This window comes from Crinia signifera, chromosome 6 (genome assembly GCF_055691185.1).
Source record: "Crinia signifera chromosome 6, ASM5569118v1, whole genome shotgun sequence".
In the NCBI taxonomy this organism is placed as follows: domain Eukaryota; kingdom Metazoa; phylum Chordata; class Amphibia; order Anura; family Myobatrachidae; genus Crinia; species Crinia signifera.
The window spans coordinates 201,455,474-201,470,497 of record NC_139222.1 but is presented as its reverse complement, the minus strand read 5'-3'; the positions used below and the strand labels follow the sequence as shown (position 1 = coordinate 201,470,497).

Here is a 15,024-nt window from a genome sequence, read left to right as displayed (position 1 = left end):
TTAAGAGAGACTGTATGCTTTTAAGAACAGGTGGTTTTTCAATGACCACTTGAAACTATTCATAGTACTGGACAGCCGCATAAATTAGGAAAATCGGTTGCGTAGTGTGGGTCAGCACAACAAAAATGCTGGATTTAGGAGAGTGATGTGTGGATAGGCAGGGGCCTTTGGCAGACCAGAGAGACGCACGCTTGCAGAAGTTATCTATACAGTACTCTAGTATAGATTCCTCAATGGGTAAATCATGTTCTTTCAGAGTACAGTACAGTACAGTACCTTTGAAAAGCAGTTTGGTTAAATAATGCATATTGGGCCTGATTCAGACTGGTCGCTAGGCTGTGTATATTCGGAGTCTAGTGAGCAGGTTAACGCCACCCTGTTGAACGCACCCCCCCCCCTCCCCCGGTGACAGATCTCCCCACTACACTGCGAGTGGATGTGTATGCTTAGATATCTGCTCGCAAGCGCCCGGGCGGAGGAGAAATCGTTCAATGGTTGCTCAACGTTGAATGACTTCTCCTGTTCTCAGCAGAAAAGTAGCCTAGGACTTTTTTTTGCTGCACGGTTTTCTCAGAATTTGGCATGGGTCCTGATGAGCAGGGCGAGGAAAGTCTGCATTCCATGGAGCCTGCCCAGCGTTTCTATAGGCGCATCCACCTTTTTTGTATTCAAACCCATGAAACAATGGTTGTGCACTCCGGAACACTCCCCGGCTGCCAATCAATGTGGGAAAGCACAGCCGAGTGAAAATCTCGTCAAAAGCATTCACTGCGGGGGTTTGCACATGTCCACTATCACCACTGCGCATTTGCAAAACCCCCACCTTCGTAAGTGGGGCAAAATTTGGACCTTAACAAGCAAGTCTTATTCCAATGCTTTCCCTTGCAGGTGAGGTAGAGTAACTGATAATTAAACATACCCTCTCATCAATAACTTGCCTTCCATCTGCCAGTTTTATTAGCAAATTTCATGATTTAATGATAATTTCATGACCCCCAATGCAATCTAAACACCTTCTACGTATTTGATGCCTTCTGCAAACACAAGTAACCTACAGTATATGAAAATAATTAAAGCAAAAAATTGCGCAGATACAGTATGCATATTATATTAAAATATCGGATTTACGTTTGTTGTATCTGATAAGTGCACTGCATTGCCTTCAGATTGGCAGCATTTTGCACCAATACATTTAATGCTGTAGCACATCAGTAAAACATCCCTCAAACTCCTTTCTCCTGTGTTGCTATCGTGTAATCACCGTCGTTGCTTTCAAATGATCTTTGCAGATGTCCCATAGCAATAGATATGGTTGCAGTCTGTGTTGCTATGATCACAAGGAGCAGTTGTAGAAGCAGCTTGGCAGTGGAAACAGGGAGAGAGCATAAGACTGTACAATGCATAGTCGGACACCGTTGCTGGGATTAGTGTTCTATCATTTATTCTCCGTACAACTAATTACCTGGAAATGGCTGCAACACTACTGAAGAAGCATGACATTGTGACATTAAGCTACCATCACTATTGTCTATTCTTGCGCTCTGTTGCAGTTAATGTTTCATGTCGAATGAGCTGTCCAATTGTCTCAGCAGAGGTTGGCAGTACTACTCTGCACTGCTAACAGGTTGCCACTCTACTGAGATGCAGCGATGTTTAGTATGTTTCGATAACTGTTGATTTTTTTCTGGCTTTATACAGCACAGCAGAGTCCTCAAAATTTGGGAACTAAGCTGTTTTTTTTCTCTCTCTTGAATATTCACACAGCACAGAAGCGAGCTAATTCTCTCTGGAGTGGAAGAAGCTGAGGCTAAACCGGTGTGACTTATTGAATGAAGTCTTTGAAGCATCACCTGCAACCTCATTCCATCTCATACTGCACAGTTTAAACGGGTGAGTACAAATTTATATCTCGTTTCAGTACACACAAAAAATTTTGAACACTGCGGAAACAGACAATTTTTTTAATTTTAATTTTTTTTTTTATTAACAGTAGTATGCATTCACCCTACATAAACCAAAATAATTTAGCCTGTTCAATATTAAGCAAATTAAATGTATCACTATCATGAGTCCAAATTTCAAACACATTCTACATACATTTTACATACAGTGTTACATGATCATAGTCTAGATGCAGGTGTACACATTGGTTTCTTACCAATCATCTCCAATATTGTACTGTGCTGAACATCTGTCCTGTTCAGCAATGAAGTGGTTAACCTGTTTAAGCTGCCACCATGCGGGTCCTCTCTACTCTTCTCTCGGGACCCTGTTAAACAAATAATTGACTTGCAAAACCACTCAGCAGGTATTATACTGTTATAATGTAATAATTAAGTCTATCATTTCCATGCAAAATAAATGATTCTTTTCAAGCCACTGAAATGGAACTGGATGTAAGATCTGGAAGTTGTAGGTATCACATTTTGTGCATTTCCAGAAATACTCACTGTGGATCACATTGGAACATGAATTAATAATGAATCTATTAATTATTTAGTGGCTTTAAGTCTTTGTTATTTTTCTTTTTATATGCGTGGTAGTTTACTGTGCTTGTGTTGTTTTTCATATTTAAATATTGCATATATGTTTGTGGCTATTTTATGAGCGACAATTTTATTGTTCTTAGATGTTTAACTGTACAGTAATATTAAGTGTATAGAGTATGTTTCATTGATTAGTGCTTTCATAGTGTACATACAGATTGTATTGAATTGTCATATGGTATGAAATATTTTAGGTGTTTCAAAACTGGATGTCAAATGGGATGAAAATGTATTTTTTTCTATTTCTGAGCATCCGTTGACATCAGATTTCTTGGGACTGTACCGTGGTGTTTGAGAATTTGAATACAAATATCAACTTAAGTGATTTTCTATTATTGAATCCAAACAATGGGCTTGATTCAACATCATTAACAGGCGATATTTGCACTTCTGCACATGTAAAGTGCGTGCATTACGTATGTGTAAAAGCGTAACGTCCAGCAAGTAACCACAGTTTTAATGACCATGGGAGGCAGGGTCAGGGCGATGATAAGCGAGCAAGATAGCGCTGGGGTGTGCTGTCCAGACACAGGTGTGTCCGGAACATTTTTGGGTATGTCCGGGGTGGCTACAACACATCATACACAACTGCTATGATCTGGAAAATGGCGGCCTTGCCCCTGCCATCGCAGCTAGGCTATGGAGGCAGGGTCTACGCTAGAAATGAGATTGATACTGAATTAGGCCCCATAACAGGTGTTTCTTTCTTACTTTTCAAGTCATGACAGAAGTGTTCAGGTGAGACCAGCAGTTTGAGTAAAAATCTGATCTACATGTTGTGCATCACAATAAATTCCTGACTAGAAATGTGTGTTGTGATCCAATGAGAACTTCTTATTAAATCAATATTTACACATAGCCAAAAGAGCTTTATGCAAAGGGTGTATTGTATCAGCCTAAAAAACGGTCTCAAACCTCCAAAAACTGTCATCTTTTTTATTTGTTTGCTGTATTCTCCATATGCATAAATAAAAGTTGGTCTGCAGCAGCACTACATTCCCCATAGAATGGGACTGCTATGTGCCAGTGTGCATTAAGATTGTTCCTGATGCCATCTGTATATGATGTTATCTGTAGAAGCCTATGGGCTTCTTTGAACAGAATTCCCATGATGCCTCAATGACCGTCTGCAGCTTGCACATGTGCAGGCACTTGGCAAATCATGTGTAGTAGGGCCCAAGAAGAGCGATCTCTTGCTTAAATAGTCATGCAGATGGCATTAATAAACAGCGGTATGCATTTGATGACCAAAGTGACAGTGTTTGGTAGAAAACAATAGCAACTTGGTAAAAAATTCTCAGTCCACAAAGATATTCACTCTTGGGGCATATGTATCACCAAATGCCTATTTAATTTAGTTGGATGTGATAATTAGAGTATAGCTCAACTCAGAAGGTGGTATTGAAAATAACTGCTTGTATTTATCATTCTCTAGTAGGAGCTGGGAAGAGTTTCAAAAAAAGCTATGTTACAACAAATGGCTAGAAACAAATGGGCCAATTCAGACCCATCCAAATTGCATGCACATGCGATCGAGGGGTTTTGGGCGTTCGACAGTGCAAGGGGCCGAATCAAGCCCTAAGGTATTGCTACCAATTTGCTTCCATGTTTTGAATGCGCACACATTGGACTCTGCATTCTGCCTGTGCATATGTGAGTAGTGACCAACATAGTGGGATCAAGGGGATAGCTCTCCGAATAGATATGTTACAGTACTATGGGATAATGCTGTCCAAAGATGTCATTAGTTTCTAGGTCCAAGCTATGAATGGTTTCACATACCAGAGCTTGGAAATGTTGACCGTTGAGCAGCCCCATTAAACACTTATAGGGATTTATGTTTCCAGCTGTAAATGGCGTGGTATCTGCTCTAATCCTTCCTTGCTACATCCAGGTGATACTTATCATTTACAGGGAACCCCAAACATCTTTTTCAGGGGATTTCGTGCAATATAACTTTGCTAAATATACAGGTCTGCTTTATGTACTTATTGTAGAGAGATAAAACAGAGAGTAATAAAGTAACAATAATACGCTCCTTACTGTCATTTTTTCAATATAGGCAGTTACATGGCAGTTAGGAATTGATTGGCTGGTACTAAATCTATGTCCAATTTATCTCTCTCAAAGACGTAGACCCCATTTGCCCCCTTTAGCATTCTCCTCCATGCCCTTAAAAATAATCTTCTTATCAATAACAGTGGAGTCACATACTATAAATTTTTAGTAAATATGCAGATTTACACATCGTTTTATATATATATATATATATATATATATATATATATATATATATATATATATATATACACATTTTTTTTGTGATATAACCATTCATAATGTTAACATGAGAGTAAAAAAAAAACAGGTTTCAGGCTTATTCTAATTGCAACCCTAGCTCTACTATTGACAATTTTTCTGTGGCGGCATTTTCCAAATGTCGACATTTAGATGTGGACGTTATGGAAACCCATGTCAGTAACGAGGCTCTTTGCCTATTAATACATCTTTCCCTTTGTTTACACTTCACAACATATAGTTTCTATATTACATAAGTGTAGCTTCTTTTCTTTTTTTTCTAGTTCTCAGCACAAATCATCTTAAATTGAATTAACATTGCTAAAATCAGGTCACATCATGTTGCTCAAACAAGCCAAAAGAAAACTAAATTGCAGCCCTAGGCAAGCTTATAGTAAGAACAGATATACTGTAGGGCCTTATTACAGATGGCTGTAAATGCATATGTGGGACAGAAATATATGCATTTGAGTGCAGTGCACATGTACTAATATGTGCCCATAAATGCAGCACCTTAGTCCGACTCCCAAAGAGGCAGAATTGGGGTGGACAAGTATTGGGTGGGGATGCTTCAACATGATGGCAATCAGGATGCTCGCAGTCAAAATACTGGCGTCGGAATCCCAATGTCATTAGAAATTATGACTGGAATCCCAAAGGCTGGCATCCCTTACCTAAGTATGCTGCTTAGCACTAGGCCATACCTGCCTACTTTTGAAAACTGAAAGTGAAAGGGGCGCTGGACGAGGCTCCATTTTGGGGGCTGGGCGAGGCTGATGCCACTAAATGACACGATTCGCCCCCTCCCCGCGGACCCGCAAAATTCGGAAATTTATACCGCGGGAAGGGGGGGAGCAGGGGCTGTGGCCACAATGCGGGAGACTTGCCCACCTTCCCCGGGGGCCGGGAGGGGGACCCGATTTGCGGGACCCTCCCGGCCATTCCGGGAGGGTAGGCAAGTATGCACTAGGCCATGGGGAGGTGGGGTTAGGAATAGGCACTAGGGAGGATATGGTTACAAGGAGAAGGTTAGGGTTAGGCTGCGGGACGGTTAGACACTAAAAAGGGGCGTAGAGGGTTAGGGTTAGGCTGCTGGGGGTTAGTGTTAAGCATTAACAGGGAGGATTAGAGTTAGGCTGCAGGGGTGAGTGGTGAATTTCCCATTAAGCACTTAGCTAGGGCCAGTACTGGTTTAGGGCTGGCACACTTGATGCTTGTGTTGGTACTCGCAGTCGGAAATGTACTGGCTATGCATATTTAAATATAAAGAATGCCATATTGGCTTTTTATTGTATAAAATTGGTTGTCATCACATGAGAGCTTATAAACAATGAATGCCTAGGGGCAATCTCACACCTCAATATGCCCCTGGAAAAGGGGGAAGGGTCAGATTTAAGGCTGCTGGGGGGTTAGGGTTAGGCATCTGGCAGGGAGGGTTAGGGTTAGGGAGATATGGGGAGCATACCCATTTGAGTAATACCCCTTTTACAACAGAGCCGCAACCCAGATTATTGCCGCTCCAGTCTGGGCCGGGGCATGGTGTAAAAGGGCAAAACAAAAATATAAGCCGGGTCCTGTTACCCGGTGTCCGACCCGGAAAATGTTCAGGGTCGGACACGGGGCTTCCCCGGAGTCAGGGGCCATGTAAATGGGTAAAAAAAAACAGGTGTGACCCGGCAGTTTTGGTGTAAAAGTGGTACAAGTCTAAGTTTTCCACTGATCTGCTAAGGCTGGAAGTGGCCATCCATCATTGGAGGCGCAGCAGTTTGTAAAGGCATAGGGTTAAGAATTAAAAGGAGTAAAGATGTTCTTTTTGAAGTACAGAGTAGTACCCCTTTTCCACTAGCAAATATAACCCAGGTCGATGCACATGGATGCACATCAACCCAGGTTTTTTGCTAGTGGAAAAATGTCCCCAGACAAAACTCCAACCCGGGTAGTTACCTGGGTTGAACCAGTAGCTGGGGCAGTGGAAACGGGTAACCCAGACGATGCGTCCCGGGTCCCATTCACTGCAATACAAAGCTGCTGCTTATCTCCCAGCGCTGCCCTGGCCCCACCTCCCGCTGACATCACCCGCCCTGCTTTATTCCGGGACGGGCTTCTAATGGCTTTGTACAAAATCCCGGGTGAACCCGGGTTACTGGTGGGAAGGAGTATAATGGCACCCGATTCTGCAGATCACTACAGAGATTGGGTGATTTTGTTTGTTGAAATTATTGTAATATTGTATTGTACTATTGTATTGTATTATTGAGATAAAGAGACCTTGCGTTTTCAGAGATATTGCTTGTTGCGTGACAAGCTCAGACCTGTTAGCAATCATGGCGGTTTATTCAGACCAGGTATACGCCACCCAGCCAGAGTGAAATCCCTCCGTGTGCAAGCCTGCAAATTACTTAGAAAGGCTTGAGGAAATTTGTAGGATCTGTCATTAGCTACAAATCCATGTGCAAAACTAAAGGCCTGATTCAGAACTGTTCACTAGTCAGTGTATATTCGCTGCCTAGCAAACAGGTAAACACCACCTCCTCCCTGGACGGCAGGATAGCATGCGATACATTGCATGTGCTCCTTTCACATGCGATCCCACTCCCTGCCACCCAAGTCAGAGGTCGAATGGGCAGCAGGTCCAATCTCTGGCTCAGGTTTGATACATACAGTAAGGACTGTGCATCGGGCCCGAGGAGGCCCATCAAACACATACGATTTGGTAGGATTTCTAGTCCCGATCTGGTGAAATCGGCCTAAATCGTACTAGTGTATGGGAACCTTTAGAAATGGTTATGTTTCCAGATTGGCTTTGCCTTAAAACTAATTGGCTTAAACTAACTTAAATCTAGTGGCTTTGTCGCCAAAGTTTGGTGATGTAGCCACTAGATTTAAAGCAACAATTAGTTTTAAGGCAAATCCAATCAACTTTACAGAAAACTAATTGCTAATACAAATCTATTGGCCACTGGATATAATCGTAATAGCACCACTGCACGTAAATCGCAGGTTAATACAGAAGGTCATGAGTCTGTATCTTTTATATTTTTAAAAGGTCTATACAGTACTGTCCAATAATAATTGTTAGGGAATAGGGATTGTCCGGAGTCATGACACTGCTCCTGTATAGTACGCAATGCTTATAGATAGTACCTGATTGTAAATAATACTGTAAAATGAACCATCTTGTGTCTGAACCCTAGATTATGCATGCTTGCACAGAGCTTCTGGAGAAATCTGCGGTACTTGTGAGTTATCCGGGCATCCGATTTTTTGATTGTATGCCTTAAGTTAAGGCATACAATCAGATGCGATGCGATGCGATATCGCATCGCATCGCATCGCATCGCATGCGACCATCGGATGCGATGACCCGATTTTTCCATAGGAATCAATGTTAAAATGATTCCTATGGAAAAAGGGGTCCTTTTCATACCCCTACTATCCAAGTGGGCATGGAGTTGGATATAAACCTGTGGCGAGCGTAGCGAGCCACCGAGCCCGAAGCGTGGCGAGCGAAGCGAGCCCCGCGAGGGGACGGTATTCCGTGTCCCCTCGCAGGGCTCGCTACGCTCGCCACGCTTCGGGCTCGGTGGCTCGCTACGCTCGCCACAGGTTTATATCCAACTCCATGCCCACTTGGATAGTAGGGGTATGAAAAGGACCCTTTTTCCCATTGAATTCCATGTTAAAATGGACTCAGTCCATTTTAACATTGATTCCTATGGAAAAATCGGGTCATCGCATCGCATCGCATCGCATTGCATCCGATGGTCGCATGCGATGCGATGCGATGTCCCGATCTGACCCGATTTAAAAATCGGACGCCCAGATAACTCACAAGTACCAAATCTGCACTTCATATTCATTTTACAGTACTTCATCCACCAAAGGGCCATGCATATTAACCTTGAATTATCAATAGCTTTAATATATTCACTGGTGTTTTAATGCCAACATTATAAACATGATATTATTATATTGCTATTCAATTAACTAGCTTATTTCCCTATAAATGATATATGTTTACTGCTGTAGATCAAGGATAAGTCTTGGTGGCAAAAAGTCTGTATTTATGGCTGTAAAATACAGGTGTAAAAAGCAATAACACATACTTTCAGTCACTATAACCATTGCAATGACTTTCAGACTCTCTTTAATTTGATTGTTACTACACCTACGCCCAGGAAAATTCACAACCATTAGCTCAATCGCCTTCTGTTCTAGGCTACGCCTGTCTAGATTCTCTTTTATATTGCTGTCAAGATCTGCACCTTCTCTAATGCTTTCTTTCCTGTGTCTTGCTGGTTTCTGTGGTGTATGGTGTGGTGTTGCTAAGCAACACATTTTAATGAATGGTGCTATACCCTCCGCTACATTCAGAGACATATGCAGTGTTTACTACTGTGTGTTCCTACAGATACTACTGTATATAATAACACAAAATGAATGCTCATTATTTTTATACGCAATGACATGTGTATGGATCCATGGAGGAGGGTAAGGTCAGATATATTCAGAAAAGGATAAATATAGAATACGTGTATTTGTGAAATCTACAGTAGTATGTTTCTTTTTTTTCTTGAAATGGAAGAATGTGAGCAGAACAACCCAATATAAACCTTAATTTAAAGTTTAATTTGCATTCAGAGATTACGAAAATCTTGTGTTGTTTCAAACTGAGGGGCCGATTCAGATCTGTTTGTTCGGATACGAAGGCGGCCCCGCTTTCGATGATTGGGGTCAGCACATGTGCGAATATGCACAGGTGCAAACCCTCTGTGTGAATGCCTTTGGCGAGTATCACAATCACTGAGGCGTTCGTACTGTGAGGGGAGGAAAGGAGGTGTGCAGAGGCTTGAGCAGGTGGGTTCTGTGGCAGTTTAAAACAAGGTGAAATGGAGTCTTGAAGTCAGCCAGCCACAGAACCTAAGTAATTAATATGTGTCCAGAATTAAAGAGGAGAGGTGGTAACCCTACCAATACCGGGGTCGGCGGGATCCTGGGATTTGGCCCCAAAATCGTGCATGCGCAGTCTAATGCCGGGCAGCGTCAGAGCACTGGCTCAAATGCTACCCATCTGTCCCGACCCGGCGCGCAGCTCTGCAAAGCTTGACGTGATGCTAAAGGTCATGCTGCGCAGGGCGGCGCACTCACCGCCTGTCCCACTCGCTCCACTGCCGCTGGCCCAGCCGCTCAGTGTGGCATTCCCGCACTCCCTACCCCGCTCACCGGCTGCAGCACCTGTGCAGCCCCCCAACCGCACTGCCCGCTGCACCGGCTAAGAAAGTAAATGTGCGCTGCGGTCATCCCGGTCAAATTCCAGGATTGAAAAAATGCCCCGGCATTGGCATCCCTAATGCAGGCGTGGCGATGCCTGCTCAAGGCAAGCGGCTGATGTCACAAGATGTCAGCGCCTGCCCCCATTTTGGCGATATGCGGCCGGAATAGATGTCAGTCTAGAATTACTTTTCTTATCGAAGGGGAGAAAAATCATTTGATGGTGCGCAGGTACCTCTCATGTAAGGGAGGGGATTAACGCAGCGGGGGATCGGGCGTTTGGTCAGGAGGCAGCGTTTACCTGTTTGCTAGGCTGCAAACATATGCAGCCTAGTGAACAGGTCTGAATCAGGCCCTGAGTTTTGTAGAGGAACAATATTTAGCATAGGTGCAAATGTATGCTATCTTCAAAGCAGTGTAAATGGATAGGAGGAGATTCTCACTCTACCCTCTTGGATAGTAATGTATGAAAAACCAGCTTTTTTTTAAAGAAAAACATTGAAAACTCATGTTGACCTTTTTCATGTCAACCATCTCCATGTCAACCTAATGCCTGTTTTGACCTAATGTCCATGTCAACCTAATGCATGTCGACCTGTAATGACTGTCGACCTAATGCTCCCACTTCAAAATCAATAGCAAATTAGTGCAAATCGTATGGTGTACACCCGCATCCAATCACGATTCTATATCGACAGAGCCAGCCCTAGACTAAATGACGCCCTAGGCAAGATTTTGGCTGGTGCCCCCTAGCACCACCACTAGTTCCGCCTCTGACCCTGCTCCCCTTTCCCAGGAACATCAACCCTCATCATAGCAGTCATCATTTTGGTGCTCCTACCCATAATAAATGTTAAATAGAAACATACATAGCCCATACAGGGGTGTGTTCTTGCTGGTAAGGGGCATGGCCACACAATAGTACCCCCAATTCAAATTATGCCACACAGTAGTGCAACTTTATTCACGTTATATCATGCGATGGTGTCCCTTATTCCCGTTACATCACACAGTAGTACCACTTTACTTTGTATACATTACTCCTCACATTATTCACATTATACCCTTAGAAAAAAATACTGAGAAAATATTGTATTTTAAGCACCATGGCCACACTGCAACCCAGCACAAAGCAGTGTGTGCTGGGCAGAGGACAGAGCTGCTGGCCTGGGTAATTTGGCCTGGGTAATTTGTACCCCCTACCCCTTTCTCTTGGCACCCCTGATAATACCACACAGTAATGCCCCTTACACATGACACACATTATTAATGTCCTTATAACCATAATGCCCCTTACACATTATGCCAACCTTTATTAATGCCCTTCATACACATAATGACACACATAATGCCCCTACACATATGTTGCACATTATTAATGCCCTTATACACATGACACAAATAATGCCCCTTACACATATGTTGCACATTATTAATGCCCTTATACACATGACACACATAATGCCCCTTACACATACAGTATTCCAAACACTATTGCACAACCAACCCACCCGCAGACAGCACTCACACAGCCGCTAACACTGTGAACTCTGCTTGGATACAGATACATCTTGCCTCAATAGGCCATGCAGCTCCTGGCCAGTTCTGCTAACATTGGGTTCCTTTTTTGCATTGTTATGTGTCCAGGACACAGAAGGAGCTTCCGATGATTAAAATGATATGCGGCATGCTTATATTCTGTGTGCGACTGAGGCTGTACCTGCATACGGAATGCTATGTTACAGTGATTTCCATAAAATACCCTATTTCATATGCAGATACAGCCTCACTCACACACAGAATATAGGCATGCTGCATATCATTTTAATCAGCAGAATCTGCTGATGCCCATAGACATTCCAAATGCCCTAGGTAATTGCCTAGTTTGCCTAAGCCTAAGGCCGGCTCTGTATCTCGATGCGTTGCCCCGTGGCATTTGGATCGAAAGTAGAAATAGACTGTGCAGCACAGTCTATTTCTACTATGTTGGGACAAAGGCCATGTTGCTCCAAGCAGCATGCCACCTGCGCACCATCTCTCTCTCCCTGCCAGCCAATTCCGACACCCTGCTGGGTCCCGATGGCCGCCAATATAGAGTTGATATCAGTAGCCGCCAAATTGTCCCGTGTGTACATACCTTAAGACTTCTGCTTTTGTACCATGTATGTGGATGGCATGTAATTTAAAAATGTGGTTTCCTACTTCAGTTCTCAAGAACTTACAGTACTAACAAATCACTGACCCAGCAATACAGATTTGCTCATGTGTGCATGATTAATCCACAAAACATGACAGTTGGGGATAGTTTGAGTTTTGGAGATGGGCACTACTGATTTACAATATACTGTAGTATATGAATACTAGTGATGAAATGAACTACATTAAGGCAGTGGTTCTCAACACACCCTAACAGCAGGGGACACTGGAATGTAGACTTTATAGTGGGTATAGAAGTGTAGTAACTGAGAGCTGGCACTTCAAATAATTTGAATTGTGTCAGCTCCTCCCCTCTATACCACTCCCCAACTCAGTCTTAGTTTAGTGCCTTCAGGAGTTGGTCGTGTTTTTGGCTTCTCCTGTGAGGCATTGTTATTGGTACTTGTTTCCTAGCACAGCACCCGATTTTACTACGTACGCATTATTGTATGGCATGCGATGCGATTTTACCTGTTATAATGGCATTTAATGTACTATACCATTAAATGACATATAATGTAATTTATTTACGCCCCCCCCCCCCCCCCCAGTATCCACGTCATCCCAAAGCGTGGCTAGCGGCGGTGGAACGCGTCTAGCCGACCTTTTTTTCATTCCCCTTCTATCGACGTTGGCATGGAGTTGATGTTATATAGTGTGGCGAGCGTAGCATGTATTACGCGTCCCCTCGCGGGGCTTGCTGCGCTCACCATGCTTCGGGCTCGGTGGCTCGCTACGCTCGCCACACTAGGAAACATGTACTTTGTTATTTAGCTAGGGACAGGGCAAGTAGTCATGCAGAGGTGGGTTAACTCATTTCTCTAAGCCACGTAATTACCCCCCCTCCCCCATTAGGCAGAGACAGGGCCAGTGGAAGAGTTTTTGGCATCCCCCTGCAAACTAGAATGCTTTTCTGTGAGAATTTCAGTGCAGGGCCAATGTGGAGGTAAAAATATTCCAACTCACCATTAGAGGTGGTAGAACTCAGTTCCACCACGTCGCAAGGGGAGGACAGTGCAGCGGCTGCTCTGCCTGTCCACACTGAGGGAGCTGCAGGGGAGACCACTTTGTTACTACAGTTTGCACAGTGGTCTCAGGTTCTGAGACCAGAGTCTCTGGGATTTCTGAATGCTGCTGTCTGCAGCATGCCTCGCAGATCCCAGCCTTGACCACAACAGCAGCATGACAGCTTGTGAGTATAGGCAGGGCACATGGTTAGCAGGATTCCCTGCATTCAAAAGTAAGTCAGTAATACAAAAATGGTATTTGAAAAAGGCGCTATTGTAAGGGATGGTAGTCACTCCCCCCTGCTTCCCAGCAGCCCAGGTGCACCAGAGTGCCAGTGGCCATCTTTAATCATTACATGTGGTGAGCCTGTTATGCTAGTTGTCTCATCCTGCTGCTGGGGGATGGTGCTGATCACTAAACAGCATTTTTAAGCTGCACAGCTACACCAAGGTCGTAAGTTACAGTGGTGTATATAGCTGGTTGGCGAGATTTAGCACAAAAATGTCTGTGTGCTGTACTTGTTGTTTGTAGCATTGCTATAAACCTATTAGGTCCAATGTGTAACTTCTCCCCTCTGCCCTCTCTATCCAGCCCTTCTGGTATATGGCCTGTTATTCTTTCACTGTTCTATTCTGCTCAGTGTTTTTCTGTCTCTTCTGTCCTTATTAACTGTATAACTACAGTATGGCTGGAAAGGGTTGAAAAGCAGCTCAGAAGGCCATCACTTGTTAGACAGGTTTATGCCAGATCAGTCAACAAGTTCTTTATTGTGTGCAAAATGTGATTCTGATAAGCAGACCCCTAGTCAGTGTTATGATCCGCCTCCAGGGGATCGGTGGAATGTGCTGTTCACATTTTATATGTGGAGTTTGTTTGTTTTCCCTGGATTCTGCTCCCTGGATTTCTCAGCTTTTGTTGTGTTTACTCTCGGTGGCCTCCAGTGGTCAGCCTGTGCCATTGCAGCTCACTCAATAATGTGTCAGTTAGGCACAGGTGTGTCATTATCAGGCTGCCAGCTTGGAGTGCACAGCTGCACTAATTACCAGAAGCCTTGATAAAGGATCTGGACCTGTGTAGCCCTGACAGTTATACTGTCTTGTCAGCCCTGAGTCAGCCGTATGCAAGCCTGTGGTTCAAAGCTCCCAGCCAGAGTCCTGTGTGCTACTTGTGCTGTTCCAGCTTTGTGGACCCTGCTTAGCAATCCCTTGGTGTTCCTGGTTCCGGAGTCCTCCAGAGTCTCGCAGTGTTGGTTCCTGCATCCTGCCCTGCTGCAGCTAAGTGTCCATTGGACTTTTGCCTTGTATTCCGCCTGTCTCCTGGTTTCCCTAATACCAGCCTGGGTGTCTGCATTGTGGGGCTTGTCCCTCGCAGTGCAGGATAGTACAGTTGAGGTTTATTATTATTGCATAGCATCTTCTGAGCATTGTTGCCATTGTTTATTATTGTTTATTCATACCATCTTCTGAGCATTGTTGCCATTGTGTATATATACCACCATCACGCATTGTTGCGTCTAGCCATAGATTACCTTGTCTCATCACCTGTGGGAGCATTCCCAATCTCCCTGTGTAGTCACCACCTTGGGGGTCCGGGGGCCCCTTGCCTTGTTTGGGCATTAGGTAGCTGGTACCCTTGCTCTCTCCTGGCCTTGGTGGGCGCGTTGTCACTCTTAAGACCAGGTGGCATCAGGGTTGGAGCTAGACTA

The 15,024-nt window shown here is 43.9% G+C and overlaps 1 protein-coding gene across 4 annotated transcripts in view; it reads left to right on the top strand.

Moving 5' to 3' along the window:
* Nucleotides 1-1,249: 1,249 nt before the first annotated feature.
* The window catches only part of ANKFN1 (ankyrin repeat and fibronectin type III domain containing 1), a 402,168-nt gene continuing 388,393 nt past the window's right edge, over nt 1,250-15,024 (top strand). Inside the window, exons 1-2 of one of the 4 annotated variants that reach the window (XM_083148639.1) lie at nt 1,250-1,594; nt 1,770-1,890. The gene's annotated coding sequence lies outside the window, so the exon portion shown is untranslated. Of the gene's footprint in view, nt 1,657-1,764; nt 1,891-15,024 lie in introns of all 4 variants that reach the window. The other 3 variants (XM_083148638.1, XM_083148637.1, XM_083148636.1) reach the window with 3 other exon arrangements.